Below are 20828 nucleotides of genomic sequence, written 5' to 3'. Positions count from 1 at the left end.
TATCTCTATAATTGGGGTCAATAATATTCAGAAGGAAATGAGAAGACTGACTTACCATTTCTGCTTTCTAGATTTTGATGTCTCCTTTAACTAATATAGACCTTATATCTCAACTACATGTCCTCTAAATCCTTTCATCTAGATAATCCTTTTTTAAGTACACATTCAATTCAGTTGCTCTATACCATTTTATTTTCTCATTCCTTTTTGTCTTTACCATCCAGAATTCCTTACATAATTTCTGTTTTCTTAATAAAAGTTTATGAAACTTTAGAATATTCATCTTGTATATATAAATGTGAGACAAGAGAGAACATAGCAAGTCAGCTTTACTGAGAAAACATGTAAAAATGAAGGCTACTCAGAGAAGATGGTGGAGATGGATCTGGAGCTCTAAAAAGAATTAGACACCCTATCAAACATATAACGCCTGGTGGTTTTTTTTTAAGGCTTCCTATCTGTGTCTATCAAGACTAGGCACTGGGGAAAGAAAAGATTGAAATTGAACCTGAGTGAACAGTGCTGTAATTCATGCTGGGGGGGGGGGGGGGAGAAAGGCATTTGCAGAATTAATAGCTAGTTAATATTCAAACTCTGTTTCTACACATTGTACTCTGACAAGGTAATTTTGGGGTTTTGAATTTCTCAGGGCTTCTTCATTTAGCACAGAGACTACCTGAGTCAATACATTTATCTATTCGTTCCTCTCTCCATTATCTCCACCAGGTTTCTCTGGTCTACTTCAAATCCGAGCTAAAATCCCACCTTCTCTAGGAAGTTGTTCCCAATTGTTTTAATTCTATTCTCTTCCCATTGTTGAATATTTCCTATTTGTCCAGTATATTATATATAAATATATAATATTTCTTGTCTATTAAGTTTTTTGTCTATAATTGTTTGCAAATTGCTTCCCCCATTATAGACAGTGATCTCTTAGAAGGCAGTTTAAGTTTTTGGTATTTGTAGTATTCTCAGGGATTAGCATAGTTCTTGGTACATAGTATATCTTTAACAAGTACTGATTGATTGACTAGTCTATTGTACTTTTAAAATTCCGTTATATATCCTCCTCTATTGTTTCAGGATTTGCAGAGATTAGGTTAGTTGAAGGCTTTCAAGTCTCCTAATATGAGGACAGGAATTAGAATGAAAATAACTCTTTTAGTGATCAATAAAAATGGTCACTAGGCTTTGAATTGGCTAATAAATTTGAGCAGCATGAACCTAAAAGAGGAAAGTTTGCTCAGGGATGGTGCAAAAAGAAAATGCAAGTAACATTGGAGAACAAGGAGTATTTTGACTTCCACAATATGAAAATAGAGCCAATAGTGGAGTGACCAGGGATAAAGTATCATAATAAAGAAATCTGGCTTGGTGAGTGCCAAAATTGTAAGTACTAAGAAAGGGAAATGCTTAAGATGAATTTGAGTTTCTTAAGACAAAAACAAGTTTGTTAGTTATAAAGCAGGTGTTCTGGAGAGCACAGTGGGAAGTATGACTGGATCTGGAAGGAGACATTGGAGGATCAGTGTTCAGGATGCAAGCACTTGGGGATGAACAATGGAATTTCTAGAAAATTTAGGAATAAATGGAGTTTTCCTTAAAATAATAAGTAGTATTTATCTAAAACTATCAATAAATATACATAATGGGGATAAATTCAGAGCATTTCCAATAAGATCAGGGATGAAATAAAGATGCCCATTATCACCACTCAAGAAATGCTAGCAGTAGCAATAAGAGAAGAAAAAGACAATCGAAGGATTCAGAATTGGCAATGAGGAAGCAAAGCTTTCACTCTTTGCAGATGATATGAGGCTATACTTAGAGAACTGGAGTAAATCATCTAAAAAACTTCTTGAAACAGCTAACATATTCAACAAAAATAGCAGGATATAAAATAAACCCACATAAATCACCAGCATTTCTATATATGAATAACAAAGCCCAAGAGCAAGAGATAGAAAGAGAAATTCCACTAAAAGTAACCATAAACAATGTTAAATACTTGGGAATCTACCTCCCAACACAAACTCAGAAACTGTATGTACACAATTATAAAGCACTTCTCTCCCAAATAAAGTCAGATCTAAATAATTGGGAAAATTTCAATTACTCACGGTTAGGTCGAGTTAATATAATAACAATGACAATTCTATCCAAATTGAATTACTTTTTTTTCAGTACCATAACAATTAAGCTACCAAATAATTATTTTACAAAGCTGGAAAAAAATAGTTACAAAATTCATCTGGAGGAAGGTAAAAAATAAGAAAAATAAAATAAAAAGAATAGCAAGGGAACTGATGAAAATAAATGTCTGGCAGGTCCTAGCAGATTAGAAAGGTTTTGATTGAGTTATAAAGCAATACAAAGTGCACAACAATCTAATGCATCTCCTCTTTAGTGATAGTGGTGGAGCACTGGAGGAATAAGGTGTTCTTCATAATATTTGTTTTAGAAAAACTATAGAGTTTACTTTAAGAATCAGTTTAAAAATATGGAAATAATTCAGTGAACCCATTGACCCACTATTGAAAAATTAACCCATTACTGTACTATTACCAATTTGTACAAGACCAAAATACATATAAATATTATAGCTAAAGAAAAGATTATTTTTCTTGTACTCACAAATTAAGAAATTAGTAGGTCTTATTTCATCCCATTTAAAACAATAAGAAATGGCATTTCCTTGACTACTTCTTTTTAACAACTTTTTTGCTCATGATGAGGCTATTAGACAATTCTAGGGATAAAATCTCAATTATATCTGCTGCTTAGAACAAAGAATAAAGAAATTTAATAAAGGCCTTAATATTTAGTGTCACTTCAAATGAATAGATACAGATATACATATATGCATATGTATAAATATGATTATATTGTAAATATTAGGATTATGTTTTAAAAAGACCAAGAAATTAAAGGGACTTAGAAACAATGTTGTATATGGTTGCCAATAATCTGCAAATAGTCTACTAGATAGTCTACTAAATAGTTGACTAGAAAACCTAAATGACTTTATTTTCTAAATAATTTTTAAGAAGAAATTTAGACTATTCTGAATATGGAAAGTATTGAATATCACAAAATATGAAATTAAACAAATATTTACAGTGTGGTTACAATGTAGATTATATGAAAGTCAGCAATTTGTTTTCAAATAAAACACTAGTTAAAGGATAAAATAAAAGTCATAGTTGAATAAAATAAAAACCATAGAAAAAGTCATATCATTTAATGATAACTCAAAAGTGACCTATTCAAAAAACTATTAATGCTAAAAAATTGGAAATGTATAAAAGTAATTTTGACTTTTATTGACTTTGATCATAAGTCTGATTGAGATCACTTCTTAAAAAAGTTTAAACAAAGTAAAACAGTTACCATAACAAAAAGATTAAAAGTGTCCAGAAATTATCTCAGAGAGAAAATACTCTATCTTCTTGCCAGAGAAGCTTTGCAATTAAAAGCAATATGGACTTCAGAGTACAAATTCAATAGCAAAACATTTTGAAGGAAAGCATATTTTAAGCAGATTTACCTCACACATCATGGAAATCAAGCAAAAATGGTGAAAGAGAAATTGGGAAAAGAGGCCCTCTGAAAATCTGGCCAAATACTGAACTAGTCCAATTTTCTAAAAAACACATCAATTCAGAAAGAAGGAAAAACTCCATGAAATAGAAGAGATATGGCAGTATTCCAATGCAATCCATTCTCACTCATCACTGAAGGCAAGAGAGCTATTTGAACAAAAGCATCTAATTATCTGATGTATTATTGATATGCTAAAATAATATTTTTGAAAATGACATGAGAAAAATAGCTTCATACATTAGAATGAAATTGTGATAGAAGTAATATAATTTTAAAAGCTTTTAGAATTTAGTGTTATAGATATCAAGGAGGTAAAGATTCCAGAATGGTGAGAAATCTGGACAAACAAGAAAATATTGCAGAGCTAGAAAAAAATGATAACAAAATTATCTGGAACAACAAAAGATCAAGAATACCAAGGGAACTTAAGGGGAAATGATGTAAAGGAAGATGGTCCAGCTCTACCAGATCTAAAACTATACTATAAAGTGGTAGTCATCAAAACTACCTGGTATTGCTTAAGAAATAGAATAATGAATCAGTGGATTAGGATAGATTCAAAAGAAACAGTAGCAAATGACTGCTTGACAAACCCAAAGACATTAGCTTCTGGAATAAGAACTCACTATCTGACAAAAATTGTTAGGAAAACTAGAAAATAGTATGGCAAAAGCTAGGCATAGACCCACATCTCACACATTATAAGAAAATAAGGTCAAAATGGGTACAGGATTTAGAGATAAAGAGTGACACTATATATAAATTAATGGACCAAGAAATATTTTTATCTATCAGATCTATGCAAAGGGGAAAAATTTATGATCAAACAAAAAATAGGGTACATTATAAACTGCTAAATGAGTGATTTTGACTATATAAAATTAAAAACTTTTTGAATTAATAAAATCAATGTCAAAATTAGAAGGAAAACAGAAAACTGGGAAACAATATTCACATCTAGGAGTTCTTATAAAAGGCTCATTTCTCTATGGAGAACTGCATCAAATTTATAAGGCTGCAAAGCATCCCTCAATTGATAAATGCTCAAAGGATATGAATCTACAGTTTCAAATGAAGAAATTAAAGTTATATGAAAAAATGCTCCAAATCATTATTGATCAGAGAAATACAAATTAAAACAACTATGAGGTATCACCTCACACCTATCAGATTGACTGAGGTGAAAAAAAAAGAGAAAATAATCAATGCCGGAAAGGTTATGGGAAGATTGGGACATTGAGGCATGGCTGGTGGAATTGTGAACTGTCCCAACCATTCTGGAGACCAATATGGAACTCTGCCCAGATAGCAATAAAACTGTTCATACCCTTTGACCCAGCAATTCTAATTCTACTCTAGGACAAATCATAACGAATGAGAAAAGTCCCACATGTTCCAAAATATTCATAGCAGTTTTTTTTTTTTGCAGTGACAAAGAATTTGAAATTGAGGAGATGCCCATCATTTGGGGAATAATTAAAAAAGTTATGGTAAATGAATACTATGGAATATTATTGTTCTATAAGAAACCATAAATGCTTGGACTAAAGAGAAGCATGGAAGTAATTACAGGATCTGGTGCTGAGCAAAAGGAAGCAAAACAAGAGACTACTGTAGACAATAACAACAACATTGTAAGGAGTTCAACCATGATGGAAGCAGCTCCTCTCAGCAGTTCAGAGAGCTAAGAACAACCCTATTAAACAGTCTGTGGATAATGTTGCCCCCATCCATAGCAAAAAAAAATAAAACAAGACAAAACAAACCAAAAATCCTTCAGCATCTGATGTGTTCACTTTCACTTTTTAATTTTTTGCTTAAGGCAATGGGGCCAAGTGACTTCTCCAGGGTCACACAGCAAGGCATTTATTACATGTCTGAGACTAGATTTGAATTCAGGAACTCCTGACTCCAGGGCCAGCGCTCTATTCACTGTGCCACTTTTAACACAAATGTGTATGCACAATATTAACTTGACTGTTCACTGCTTAGGGGAGGTAGATGGGAAGGAAGGATAGAAGAAAATTTTGTAAGTTAAAAATATACCTAGGCATTTGAATGAATGCTGAAAAACTTTTGTAACCAGTATTTGGAAAAAATAAAAATTCAATTAGAAATATTAGACACTGTTAAACCAAAGTCTATTTTTTAATCTCTTTAAAGTTGTTGTAGAGGGTCAGCTAAGTGGCTCAGTGTATAGAGCACTGGCCCTGGAGTCAGAAGGACCTGAGTTTAAATTCGGCCTCCATACACTTAATAATAACCTAGCTGTGTGACCTTGAGCAAGTCACTTAACCCCATTGTCTTGCAAAAACTAAAAAGTGAATGAATGAATGAATAAAAATAAAGTTGTTGTGGAGAAGAAATAGTCCAGGGGTAAAAGAACAGAATTGAAGCCAGAAATACCTAGAGACAAATCTGGAATTTATCCAATGCAAGTAATTTAACTTTCTAGTGTGTCATGTACAAAGTAACAGATTTGGATGAAAGAAAGTTTTATTTGTTTATTGTTTGTTATTCCTTGAATTGATTGCTGCCTACTTTTCTCAGGGAAAGTTCTCACACTAGCCATTGATTACACTCTGGGACTTTCTTGACAGTGTGAATGTCTCTTACTGACTCAACACAAGCCTAGAATTGGAGAGGTCCAACTTCAAATTACAGACTCAGATGATTCCTAAATGTGTGACCCTTGGCAAAACACTTAACTGCTATTTATCTATTTCCCTAACTGAAAATGGGAATAAGAACTGCATCTAACTTTGGAGAGATGTTATGAGATTCACATAAGATAATCTTTCCAAAAATTCTTAGCACAATGCCTGGTCCACTATAAGCACTATATAAATGCTGATTCCTTTCCCTTCCTTTCCTTATACATATGCTACCTTTTGTTGGTCTAGGAAGGACTATCATTAAGTTGATGAGAAGGTCCCTTCTTGTCACTTCTGGACTGCTGATTTTTTGTTTAATTCAGAGAGTGAAATATCTAACTTACTATAACTTTCCTTAGGTTCATTATTCTAACAGGTGCAAATTTCAGGGTTTTGCTTAAGTATATGTCAACTTAGTAACCCAACTCTTTTCCATCTTGGTGGAAGACTCAAGTTTTGTTTTATAACTGGAAAAGCCCTAAGTATTTTATAAAACCTTCTATAGAGCTTTTAAAAAGTCAATAAATTTCACAAACATTTATTATGTAAGTATATATGAACTATAAATGCATGAGTTAAATTTCTTGTAATATTTAAAATCCAAGAGTGGTCTGATGACAAAAGATATAAATGTACTTTTATGGTCCCAGGGTTCTGAAAAATGCTTAAAATACTTTATGAAGCATTATAAATAGCCTATTTTGTGGCCTCATACTTTACAATTCTGACTTAGGGAAAATACATGAAGAATAAAATCAGACATTTTTTTCCTCAGGGGGGAAAATCATTCTAAAATTTCATTCACTTTCTGTTCAATTTGTTTTAAAATGTAATTTCAGTTTCAGAAAGACTAGTACTTCATGTGGAGGACTTCCCACTTTCTAATAATAGATTACTTTGATGCATTTCCCTCAGAGATCAAAGAACTATTAGAATTTGAAAATAAAATGAGAATTCATGTTTATTTCCATATGTTGGTATCTAAAAATCACAATAGCCAGTTAAGTTCCATATTGGTCTCCAGAATGAAAGAATGCATAACTGCGATGTATACAGGTTGTAATTGAAGTTCTCTTAGGTTCACAGACCAACTAAGATTTTGAAAGAAGAGTTGTCCCATAACTGCATATTTCTCAGAAGGCCAAAGTATTTTGTTGTTAATTACACTCTTTAAGTCTGAACTTATGGACATACATAATGCACTTTTTTTGGCAATATCCCCATTTGCTCAGAGATCAACAAAGATAGCGTTATAATAACTAGTACAAAAACAAAGAAAAGAAAGCTACCTGAAGATAACCATTGTTATATTATAGTAAAATAGCCTATCCTTTGGATCATCTCACCAAATATATATATATATATATATATATATATATATATATATGTACATATATATATATGTACATATATATATATATATAAATTTCCTACAAAATGTTATAGAAACTGCAGATGAATTTTACAAATCAAAATCATTTTTAGTGAGTATGTTTTTTTGGATAATTAAAGCTTATGGAACCTTTGGTGTTCAGTTGTATCTGACTCTCTATGACTCTCTATGACTTTATTTGGGGTTTTCCTGCAAAGATATTGGATTGATTTGCATTTCCTTCTCCAACTCATTTTACACATGAGGAAATTGAGGCAAACACAATTAAATGACTTGCCCCAGTTACATAGCTAACAAATGTCTGAGACAAGATTTGAATTCATGAATATGAGTGTCCCTGAATTCAGAGATGGAACTCTATTTATTGTGCCAACTCTAGCTGCTCAGGAAGGACTTTACAGGTCATCTAGTACAACTTTCTCATTTTATAGATGATGACATGCTGTCAAGCAACATGTCCAAAGTTCAACAACAAATCTAATAAATATTTAATATACTCTGTTAACTACATTAATGGTAGATTTTTTTCTTCAAATGGTATTGGAGAGTATTTTTGTGGGGCCAGATTAATGTGGTATGTTTTACTCTAATATGTACCCCAATGGATATGTGAAATGATTGAATTGGGTTCTCCTCCTAATAAGGCAAATAGAAATATTTCCCCACTTGGCCATCCTTTGGAATCATTTTCCCATGACCTCCAAAAATTCAAGATTGAAAGTTGATCCATTCTGGTTTAGGTTCTGCTAATGGAGCAAAGATATGATTGGAGCATTCATTTCTGCTATCATTTGTACAACATTTGCTCTTTGTGATAGATCCTTTTATTACCCAGATATATTTCTCTGATGCTATACTACATACCATTTTTCTTGCATAATTATTTATGTGCAATATGTGGTACCATGAAATTCTTCCTAGTACTTTGAGCATTTTTAAACTTCTAATATTCAGTTCGTAGAATTTTACTTGCATCAACGTAACAATCAAGATAATATTGGCATTAATATATGTGTGTGTTTATATATAAACACACACATATATTATCTTTGTTTTATCTTTGTTTTATGCATGTGTTTCAGGGAGAATTTAAGGATGGTACTTTGCCATTTTCTAAGTGTAATGTGGAAAACGTTCCTTACCTTATAGCAAATTATTTTGAGATAATAATATTGATGATAATAATAATAACATGATGATGATGACGGTGATAATGTTTATGTGTCATTATAAAATTTCCAAAGTACATATATTATCTCATTAAATAACATCAAAATATGTACTCTCAGATGTAGTTCAGTTAAGCATAAAGATGGTTTTCTTCATTCAAAAAGACCAATGGGATCATTGTTTATACTTACGTTTTAATTATATTAAGTGTAGTTGGGCAAAGTTGTTAGCCTCAACCTCTCTTCCTAAGTTCAATGTCCAGTGGTAGGACAAGAATCAAGATGACTGGCAATGACCCAGGATGACTTTGGAATCTTCAATAATAAGAGTTCCACAGCATCTAATTTAATTGCTTTCATTAGAGTTGGAGCAAATTATTTTCAGCTACCCATTCTGCATACTTGGGATAGACAAGTATCCTATTGGTTACTCTGGATCTGTTTTAGCCTAAAGGTAAAATATGCTGAAGAAACCCTAGAGGAAAGTCTCCATAGAGTTGAATGGATCACCAATGAAGCACTGATGGGAAGACTTGGACAAACAACACATAGGATTGAATGTGTGGATAGGCTTTATCCTTTGGAGATGTAGGTACATCTCCACAGATTTAATCAACAATTATTTGAAGTACTCATGAATGACTATGGTATATGAAAATATGCTATTAATAATCAATTTAAAAGAATTTATTAAATACATCTTTTATGCCAATCACTTCTATATGTTGGGAATATAAAGTCTAAAATAAAATCAACATTACCCTCAAATTTACTATAATCTATCAGAGACATAGCTGGCAACCAGTTTTGTTTATTTATAAAGGATTTATATGAATTAATATTAACTAAGCAAGGGCCTATAGAGAATTTAAAAGAAATATATATATATATACAATAATATTCTTTGTTTATAGTTACTGAGAGTTTATCCTAAAATAAACTGCTAATTTAATGAAATTTCACTAGAACTTTCTCACAGTAGTTATAGAATGGTAACCATATAGAATTAGTAACCATAAACAATTACCAAGTGCCTATTGTACTCATGATCATGATCATCCTGATAGTTTAAAAGTAAAGGAGTATTTTACTAAAATGATATAATGGTATCAGGCATCTTATTTGAAAAAGAATTTAGTTGATTCACAATCACTAGATATATTTCCTATTTATACTTGGCCAATAATAATAGTTGACAAATCCATAACATTTTTAATATTTTCAAATTTTTTACTTATCATATATTTGAAACTCAAGCAACTGTAATACCTAACTGTATCTACAAGCTATGGATGAGGGAAATGAGACAAGATTGATGGAGTGACATCCATGACCATACAATCAACTGTGTCCATGTGCAGAATATTTCCCATTATACCACATTTCCTCTAAAATCACTTCCACTGGAACTCAATTCTCTCATTTATAATATAAAAGAATTTCCTTAGGTTATGTGAATGGTCCTTCCAGTTTCAAAGATTCTTGTAGATATGATGATTCCATTTATAGTTATTTCAGGCAACAAGACCATCTGCTATAGGGTAAATGCTTCAAGATTAGAAGGAAGATTCCTTCAAGCACAGAATATCTTCAGTTATCATTCTAGTTATACAGAATGTGCTACGTGTGTCCAAGTAAACCTGATTGTCTGAAAGGGCAACTGGTGGCCCAGTGGAGATAGCATTGACTTTGGAATCAGGAGGATGGGAGATCAAGTCCACCCTCTAATACTTGGTGGGCTTGGGCAAGTTACTTAACCCTGATTGCCTCAAATCCAGGGCCATTTCCAGTTGTCCTAATTCATATCTGGCCACTGGACCCACATGAATCTGAAGGAGAAAGTGAGACTGGTGACTTAGCAAAGTGCCCCCTCATTCATATTCAATTCATATGCTTGTCATGGCATCACCTTCCCTGATGGTCATCTTTGAAAATGAAGACTGAAAAAAGTGTTGGATCTAAGCCTGAGTTTCATTGTTGCCCAGTGGAGACCCATTGATTATCCTTTCCTAAGGACATGAACTTTAACATCAAAACTCTAAACAATGAATAATTTCACTTTGATGAACCCCCCCAAACAAAGCACTTCCTCCATGGAGACCTCAACAGCTTCTAGTCCCTAATAGAAACCATACCACTCTGACTCCTATATCCAATACTCTATAAAAGACTTGCGCTCCCCACTTACCTACTGCTGGAGTCTGCTTGAACCCAGCCAGCCTCTCCTTTCTTCCATAAAAGCTTTACATTTACTTCCATTTATAGCACCATATTCTTTTTTACCAAGGGTTCACCTTTTGATCTTTCAAAGAGTTGTCATTTTTCTTATATTTTAAGCATTTATTATTTAAATAAAGTTATTCAATAAGATTTATATTTATATTTTAAGGAAAGATTAGCTATCAAAATTTAACTATTATTATAAATTTTATTTATTAAAATAATTATTTTTGATTAATAAAATCATAATTGCCTTAGTAAAAGTTTTTAAATGAAACTTTATATATTTAAATCTTAATGAAATGGTTGGTACTTTCTTTTCAAGAGTCCTGAAATGTAATGTGACTTATCCAGGATCACATAATGTTTATTCTTAATTCTTTAAGAAGACCATAACATTGGGGAGGTGATACCATGACAAGCATGTGAACTGGATTTGAGTGAGGGGGAGTGGGGCTGTGCTATGTCACTTTTTTCTTCCAGAGTCTTCTGGATCCAGTAGCCAGACCTGAATCAGGACAACTGACTGAAATGACCCTGGATGCCAGGCAATCAGGGTTAAGTGACTTGCCCAAGATCAACACAGCTAGTTAGTGTCTAGTGTCCGGGGTCAGATTCAAACCCCTATCCTCCCAACTCTAAGGCCAGTGCTTTATCTACTGCACCACCTAGCTACCCTACCTAGGATCACATAGATGTACATTTCAGAGGTGGGTCTTAAAAGCACTCCTCTCAATTACACTGTTCTTTTTTTGTTTGTTTGTTTGTTTTTTGGCAAGGCAGTGGGGTTAAGTGGCTTGCCCAAGACCACACAGCTAGGTCATTATTAAGTGTCTGAGGCCGGATTTGAACTCAGGTACCCCTGACTCCAAAAGGCCAGTGCTCTATCCCCTATGCCACCTAGCCGCTCCCCCAATACTGTTCTTTCTAGGATGAGGTTCTAAAGAGGAAGATAAGAAAGAGTATAGAAATAGAAATATGAAGGAGATAGAAAAAGGTCAAAATGAAAAGTGGTTAATGGTAAGGGATGTGAAGAAAATGAAATGACAAGATATCCTTTTGCCCAACCTCAAAACAAAACAAGTTCTCACATGAGTTTTGTGACATTTATCCATCTTGTACATCTTGTCCCTGTGAGTAGCTAGCCAAGACTGAGATCACATGAATTACAGGATGGAATTGACTCATTATCTAGAGAAACTTAGGGAATCTAGACAAATGTCAGTAACTTTTGAACACTGGTAACATGGAAAAGAGATATGAGAGTGAATTCTTGTACCATCGTCTTCCACCATTTCTCTTCAGCTAAATATTTTAGTGACTAATACATATCAACAGTCCCTTCCAATATTTATATTTCTATGTCTCTAGGAATGAACTTTGGGTGATTTCAACTTACACCTACATAGTGAAAAGGAAAGCCTTCTTTAATCAAGTCAATTTAGCAATTGAAAAAAAGTATTACTTCCTTAATACTAAAAGAACAAAAGTTTGGCTTCCTTATCACATCAAGAATCCCTCAAGCAGCTAAGGGGTACAGGTCTTGGATTCAGGAGAAAAGTTCAAATCTGCCTAAGATACTTACCCCTTACTTACTTTGGACATTTCACTTAGCCCTGATTGTCTCTCAACCAGGGTCATTTCCAGTCATCCTGATTTATATCTGGTCACTGGACCCAGATGGCTCTGGAGGAGAAAGAGAGGTTGGTGACTTAGCACAGCACCTCCTCACTCAAATCCAATTCATGTGCTTGTCATCACCTTCCCTGATGTCCTGGTCTTCTTCAAGAATGAAGGACAAAAGACTAAACTTTGCTTTGCCCTCCCTGCCTCTGTCCTACTTCCCCTGCCTCACGCCATCCTACCCATTTTTGATTAGACAAGTCAAAGGTGATATTTTTAGATCATGCCTTCTGATGGTCAAAGTTATTTAAGGAAGACAAGAAGGGTCTCATCTTGGGGAATCTAGCTTTAATACTGTATAATTCTTGACTTAGAGAAATATCATCAAATGTGCTTGTTAAACTATTTTTTTTGCTCTTAAGTTCAAAAACTCTGATAACTTTCATCTTTGATTATAGTTGCCAATAAATACAGCCAATTAAACATTTCAGAGGATTGAGCAAATATGAAAGAATTCACTTATAAGATCCACTCTTACCCAGAAGAATTGAGGGACAAAAAAAAGTTTATTTAGGTATTACTGTGGTTATAGCAGAAGTTAAGAAAGAATACAAGAAGTTGGGACAGTTGGAAACCATTGATCTACTAATGAGATTAGCTGCAGTGATAGGGGAATAAGAGATGTATAGGAGCATGAGAGGTTATTTGGGGGATTATGCCCCCCCCAGAATGGACTGATCTCCCAAAGGAAGATGAAACATCTGGTTTAAATATCAAGGAAGGGTATAGGGTCAGGAAAGTTTATTTGGAGTATGATGTTCCCCAAGAGTGGTCTAGTTTCCCAAAAGAAGACGGGCAACTAAATTGAGGAGTGAGTGAGCTTTGAACATGGAAGGAAGATGAAGTAATTAGGGAGATGTTGATGGGGGAAGTGACTCAAAGACAGAGATGAGGTAATAAGGATATGTAGATGAGAATAGTAGCTCAAAGACTTAATTCTTTCTTGCTAGGACAAGGATCCACTATTTTGGTGATAGGGGCTTGTTTTGTGACTGGGGGTAGGGGAGGAGAGAAAGACAGCATTTTACAAAAAACTTCATTACCTCATCTCAATAGCTTGGATGATGGTATGGGCTTGGAAGTACAGTGGGTGGAACTCAATATTAATATAAGGAAAGATAAAAGATATTTATTTCCAACAAGTCAAAAGTCAATGAGCACCACTCTTCATTTTGGGGGAGTTCTCTCTTTCACCTTCAGAGGCAATGTTTTATACAAGAAATTGAGCTTATCTTGTATGCATATCTGTGATTCGCATATTATGCTGACCCAGGCTATGAGGAAGAAGCAATATCTTAGCAAGTTAGAATAGTTTTTGTCTGAGTGGTAACAGTTCAGGGGACTATGGCTCAAACTGTACCATTCTTAATGATTTTTTCTGGTTATCTATGCAAATAAAAATTTCTGTCTTCATGGAGTCAAGGTCTTTCAGACTGGTTAAGTATCCCAAACCCAATAAAGTCACTATGTACCCTCCTGCTAATGAGAAGATGTGGAGATGAAGGGTGAAATGCCTATTTTATTAGATATCCTTTTCTATGCTGTGACTAAGTGTAACTTAGTTTTAGTGTTTCAAAAGACTTTCAAATTTGCTCCAACATCAGAACCCTGACATGAGTCAGGCTCAGTTTGAACATATTGGAAAGTTTAACAGATATAATGAAAACAACTATGTCTTTTAATATATATCCTTCCAATACCATTTCCCCATCTCTTATCATGACTTCTCAGGGAGAGAACACATATATAAAGAAATTGCTATGTCAACCTTGTTAAAAAAAATCCTTTCAGGTCATCTTAGCTCTTAGACAGTAGCTATGGAGCTTTCTCTCATCAGGGAATTAATAGAGTTTAAATAACATCAGATCTTATCTTTGAAGGTTCTTAGAATTTCTTTATTTGACTCTTTACTGAGTTCTATGATTATAGTTTCCCCTTAGTTCTCTAGTTCAAGTTTGCTCTAATATATTTATCTAGAAATTCATTTTAGTTAAGTTGTATATCCTAGTCCCTAATTAGTATTCGAAGGGTTATTCTTCCTTAAATGACAAAAGAACTGATCCATGATTTCTAAGACCCTTTCCAATCCAAATCTATGCTCTTATGAGGAAGGGAGGAAGGGAGAAAGGGAAGAAGGGAGGGAGGGAGGAAATAAGGGAGGGAAGAAGAAACAGATAATGAAAGAGGGAGAGAGAAAAAGAGAAATTGCTTTGATTATATTGATTTGCATTTTGTCTTCTCCAACAGATGAAAGATCCTTGGCATATTGCCTGACACATAGAAGATAGTTAATAAATATTTGATTGACTACCAAACCCAGACTTTGGCACAATGGATACTGGATATTGACTTTTCAAAATCCCAAGATAGAAAGCTCTCATCCCTTCATACAAGAAAGAATAAACCCAAAGTCAAGTAGTAAGGCTCAATTCATAGGGCTGCTGGACCTCACTGTGAAGAAGACCTTGAGGCCTTTCACCTTGATTGAGGATGGTCTCTCAGTGGACTGACAGGAGTGAAGGGTGAACAAATCCTTCAGGAGTGCAACTGAAAGGAAAATGGCTAAATACCCAAAGGGTAAATAAGTAGATTGGAACCAGTTACACATAATCACTGTATTTTTAAAGTACATCTAACCCATATTATCATTATTGTTCTAGAGGTATCATCCCATATTGCTTCACTGAATGGATCTCTCTACAAAATTTTTCCCATATCTCAATCAATTGAATCTCTGGGTGCCATAATAAATATATGTGCGGGTCCTTATGCTAAGCACTAGAAACAAAAAAAAAAAAACACAAAGGGTCTTTCCTCTCAAGGACTTTCATTCTAATGGAAAAGGCAAAGCATAAAAGAGAGTTTAAAGGACTTGGAGGAGATAACCAGCTGTGGATATATGATTTAAAAAAAATTCACAATCACTCTTAATAGTTCATTAAAATATTTCACTTCTTTCATTAGCATACAAATTCTTTCTTGCACTCAATTAAAACCTTCCTCCCTTGAAAAACTTCAAGAATTCACTGTTAGCTTTCTCTTCTGTACTTTTCCAGGATAAATTAATTGCAATTTTTGAAAGCTCCTATTTTCATCTCCTAATCCTCCAGTTCCTTTCCTTTTCTTCTTGCTTAAACAAGTCAATTTAAACAAATCAATGCTTAAACAAGTTCATTCTTTTGCCCTCTGTCTCTGTCTCTCTGTACATTTACATGTGTATGATAAATATGTATGTGTTGTACATATTTAGTTATCAGATGTATGTGATATGTATTTGTATGTACATATATAGTATCTGATTATGTTGTTCTAATCTAAGAACTATTAGGATCAAAAATTATTTACATTTTCAGATAAGTTTTATGCATTCATTGGTTTCCCTTGAACATTTTTTTCTTTGTTATAAGGAATTCAATCTGGGGTTGGGGAAGGGAATGACATGCTCTAGAAAATATCAACATATAGAACTAAAAGTCATCAATAAACTATTTTGACTTGTTTTTAAAAAGCAGTGATCCAATGTATGATACTTTCACCCCACCCATAATCATATTGGCATATTTAAGACAAATTTCATAGAAAGTAAGAATCAAGTTCACTGAGTCAAGATTAGAGGAGAAGTCACTCTCAATGAATAAGTCAGGTGACCTTGGAGAATCAGTTAAGTCATAAGTTCCTTTTGAAATTCTTATTTTCCATTAAGTAGCTAGATAGTACATTGAATAAAGTGGTAAACCTTGGGTCAGGAAGAACATGTTTAAATTCAGACTGAGACACTTAAAAGCTATGGGAAATTGAACAAGTCACTTAGCCTTTATCAGCCTTGATATCTTAAACTGTAAATTTGGGGTAATAATAAAAGCATTTACTTCCAGGATTGTTGAGAGTATCAAATAAGATAATACTAGTAAAGTTCTTTACACAGTAACCAGAATGTAGAATTCAAGAAGTTTGTGTTTTTTCCTTCTTCCAACCTTCCTTTGAGGTTTAGATTCCTATCACCTCTCTCCTGAACTATTACAATAGCCTCCAATTTACTGTTGCTGAATCCCTCACATTTCTTTTCTCTCTAATCCCCAATTGCAAAAATGATGTTCTTCAAGCACAAATCTGACCCTGTGTCTACAACTAGAAGATGCCCCTCCATACGACTCTGAACGCTCCTAACACTCAAGATATTTCTATAATTCACTCTCACATTATAATTTGTGTATGATTTATTTATGTCTTCTTTATCAAAATCCCTTTGAATATATGATAGAAACACAATACATGTATATTAAATTAAACTACATGCCTTATAGAAATGTAGGAAACAAGTTGATAGTGGGATGAGGATGAAAAACATATTCTTTTATTTTTTAATATTTAATTATATTTTGCAAACAATTAATTTAAATTATAGCTTGTTTTGTATGTATTTGTTTAAATGTTTTCTCCCAACTAGACTGTAAGCTCCTTGAGGGTACGAACTGTCTTTACTTCTTTTTGTAGTGCTTAGTGCAGTTTCTGACACTTGTATTAAAAATGTTGATTGAATGATTGACCTAATTTCATATCCTAGTTCCCATAACTATTTTCAATGTAATCTTGGGCAAGTCACTTAATTCTGGTCTTTAAATTCCTCAGTTGCTTGCCTAAAAGGGCAAGTGCTACACTCTAAATAACACCTATCATTCCTCCAGAAGCTTTATTTATCCTAGAATGACTTGCTATGGGTTAATTTTGGCATTAATTATTTTGCCAATATCAAGAATTCCAACCTGTCAGCTCAGGACCAGATCAATTGTCTTGGTGTTCACTGAAATCCTGAAAGTAACAAGTAATTTGGCTGCCAGAGCAAACTTGCTGCATTCCTAATATGAAGTGAGATTGCACCAATATAGTTTAGATTTCCTTTTGGCATAGATCTATAAAATAACTGTTGAAATGATGAGTACTAGTCTCTGCAAAAGACAAGTCAGTGAAGAGAGAACATTTGACAATGCAAATAGGTTCAATCAAATTATAGCTTATTCTTACAACTGAAAATTTTACACATGGGACACACTTGAGTAAACATAAACTGCAAGTAGAAATGACTTAAATAATTTTTCAGTATTTCATGTGCTTAGTAAATTACTAGATTCTGGATTAGAAGAATGATTACAAAAAAAAGCATAACCCTTCCTTCAAGAAGTTTGCAGTCTCATTAAAATCTAAAAAATGATTTGAATTCTATAAATAACTTTTTTCTCTAATGTGGTCCTTTTGAAATTTTTGGAACTACTAATTTTTGAAGCAATTTTAAGTAATCATAATCATAATTTTTACTCAAACTTTTTTGGTAAAATTCATTTATTAGAAGAATAATTTTTGGTAGCTAGGTGGTACAGTGGATAGAGCACACAGGCCCTGGAGTCAGGAGGACCTGAGTTCAAATTTGACCTCATACACTTAATAATTACCTAATTGTGTGACCTCTTGGACAGGTCACTTTATGTAGGGGAAAGATAAAGAGAATTATGAATGTAGAAATTAGGTGGAGATATAAATTTAGCACCACCTACTCTTGTGATGCAAATTGCCTAGAAGTAGAGAAATATGACTGTAACAGAAACAATTTTTAATCTTAAAGGCTGCTTGGGTGGAAATCCCCCCCATTGTTGATGTACTATTGATTGTTTAATATCAAATTTGGCTTCACCCTCTAGCTAATTCCAGGTCCAGTATAGGAAAAGGGAGTTCACCTTTTGCCCTCTGGATGAGAGGCAAGACAGAAAAACCTGGTTTGGACCCTGATTGAGGTCTTCAGTCTTCTCCGATCTGTGGTCCAGCCAACACTGCTTAGTTATTCTTTTATCTCTCTCTCTCTCTCTCTCTCTCTCTCTCTCTCTCTCTCTCCCTTCCTATATCTTGTATCTTGTAACCTTTTTTAAGAAATTTTTGTTTTATTTCCACCCTTGCTTTCCCAAGTCTGAATAATGATTCCTCATAGAATCGAACCGAAGTCAATTAGCCAGTGGCTACAACTTAACTCCATTGCCTTGCAAAAAAGAAGAACAATTGGCATAATTTCAATGGAAAAAAAATTCAAGTCAGCAAACATTTATTAAATCCTTAATATGAATCAAGTACTATAATAATTGCTAGGGACCAAAATCTAAAGAGAATAAAACAATAAACATCAAAAAACTTAGCCCTTGCCCTAAGTAATTAACATTCAAGAGATGAAAGCAAGGAGAGAAGGTACTTATATAAAGGCATGGTGAAGTGTAGTGAGTTAGGAACAGAGCTTCTGGAAAGGGGTGAAAGAATGAAGATGACCCTTCTTGGGAACTTCCTCAAAGAAGAAATTACAGGAGGACTGCTAGTGGGAAAAGGGGGATAAGAAAGGACACAAGTATAGAAGGAGTTACAAGGATTATAAAGATTTTCTAGGCATTTTTAAAATAGCTGTATAAGCTAAGTATTGGAACACTGATGTCAAATTTTTGTACTCTATTAAATCTGAGCATAAAAAATATTATTTATGATTGTGAATATGAAGGGAATTGATAATAGCAATAATACTATTAAATAACAATCTCTTAAAATTTCAGAAATCTTCTATTTAAATCCACAATTGTATAACAACCTACTTGGGTGAAAATCCTAGTTTTGCTACCAATGCCTCTATGAACATGGAAAAAAATCATCCCCAAAACATGGTACCATCTGGCTCTAAATTTAATTCTATGAACCTTTACAACATCTCCAATGAATTATCATATAATATTTGATGGAAGGTCTCTCCTGGTAAAGATCAGTACACTGATGCAATTTATTCCATGTGCATTACTAATTATCAAAAAATTCTATTTATAATGGGCCAAAACTCTAACTTGCTCCACTTCCTACAAACTGCTACTAGTTCTTCCCCATTTCTAGTTCCATCTTCACCTGGAACCAAGCAAAATATGTTCACTCTTCAGAAATTCCAAATTAAAATCCCTCCATTACTTCAATCTTTTCTTAAATGCATTGCTTTTCATTCCATTGATTTTGTTTCCCTTTCTATGAATACACATCAATTGATCATTGCTATTCCTAAAATGTACTATCCAAAACTGAGCAGAAAGCTCTAGATGAGGCCTAAATAAATCAGTGTTCAGCTTTTTGTCACGTAAACCTGAACTGGGTGTCTAGGTATTAACCTGACCTGGAAGAAAGGAATAAAGGAAATCTAGAGACAAGAAACCATGACTCAAAAGGTGGTTCTGCATCAAGTCAGCCCCACTTCAAGTTGTCTTTTAGTAATACATTTTAGAATTAATTGTGACCACTCCCCACAATATCATTTATCTCTGCTCACATTTAAGTTTAGGAAAGTTCTTTATAAACATTATTTATTTAATCCTTTCCTCAAGTCTGTGAAGTTAAGTGCTATTATTATTCTCATTTTACAAATGAGGAAAATAAGACTCAGAAAAGTTATGTCACTTGCCCAGGGTCACACAGTTATAAATGACTAAGTCAGGATTCAAAATCAAGCCTTTCTGATTCCAAGTCCAAAACTCTATTCACCATGATATCAAGCTGCCTGCATATGTGTTATATGTCCCAAGAAGCCTATAAGCTCCTAAAAGCTTATAAAAGAAAATATAAGTTCCTTATGCTTCAGATTACTATCCTCAGTGCAACTGTTTATTGAATTGTATTGAATAGATTTAAAATGAGTGGCATAGCTGAAATATTCCCCAAAATAACTCAATTATTGTTAGACCTAGACCTATATCTAAAAAATCTATAGTTTACCTAGAAAATATAATGCTTGGGATAAGTGACATTTAATGACAAGTTAGAAGAGAGGCCAAACTCAGAGCTACCAGGAAGGGAGTTAATATTCCCTAGACCCTGGCTAGAAGAAAATTGAGTGGAGAAGGAATACCCTATGTAAAAAAGTAATGTTAGATGTGTTTGAAGTTCAGTTGTTACTAACCTAGCATAAGATTTCCAGTGCTGTCAATATCTAGCAAATTTTATTACCCAAGAGCAATCTCAATTTGATTTTCCCCTGTTAAAGCCCATTCAGGAAATGGGACCACCTTTGAAGAGTTTTCGAAAATATAAATTTTGTCTAAGTAA

The sequence above is a fragment of the Macrotis lagotis genome, chromosome 3 (genome assembly GCF_037893015.1).
Source record: "Macrotis lagotis isolate mMagLag1 chromosome 3, bilby.v1.9.chrom.fasta, whole genome shotgun sequence".
Taxonomy (NCBI): domain Eukaryota; kingdom Metazoa; phylum Chordata; class Mammalia; order Peramelemorphia; family Peramelidae; genus Macrotis; species Macrotis lagotis.
The sequence above is the reverse complement of the archived record's forward strand: the minus strand, read 5'-3'. Positions refer to the sequence as shown.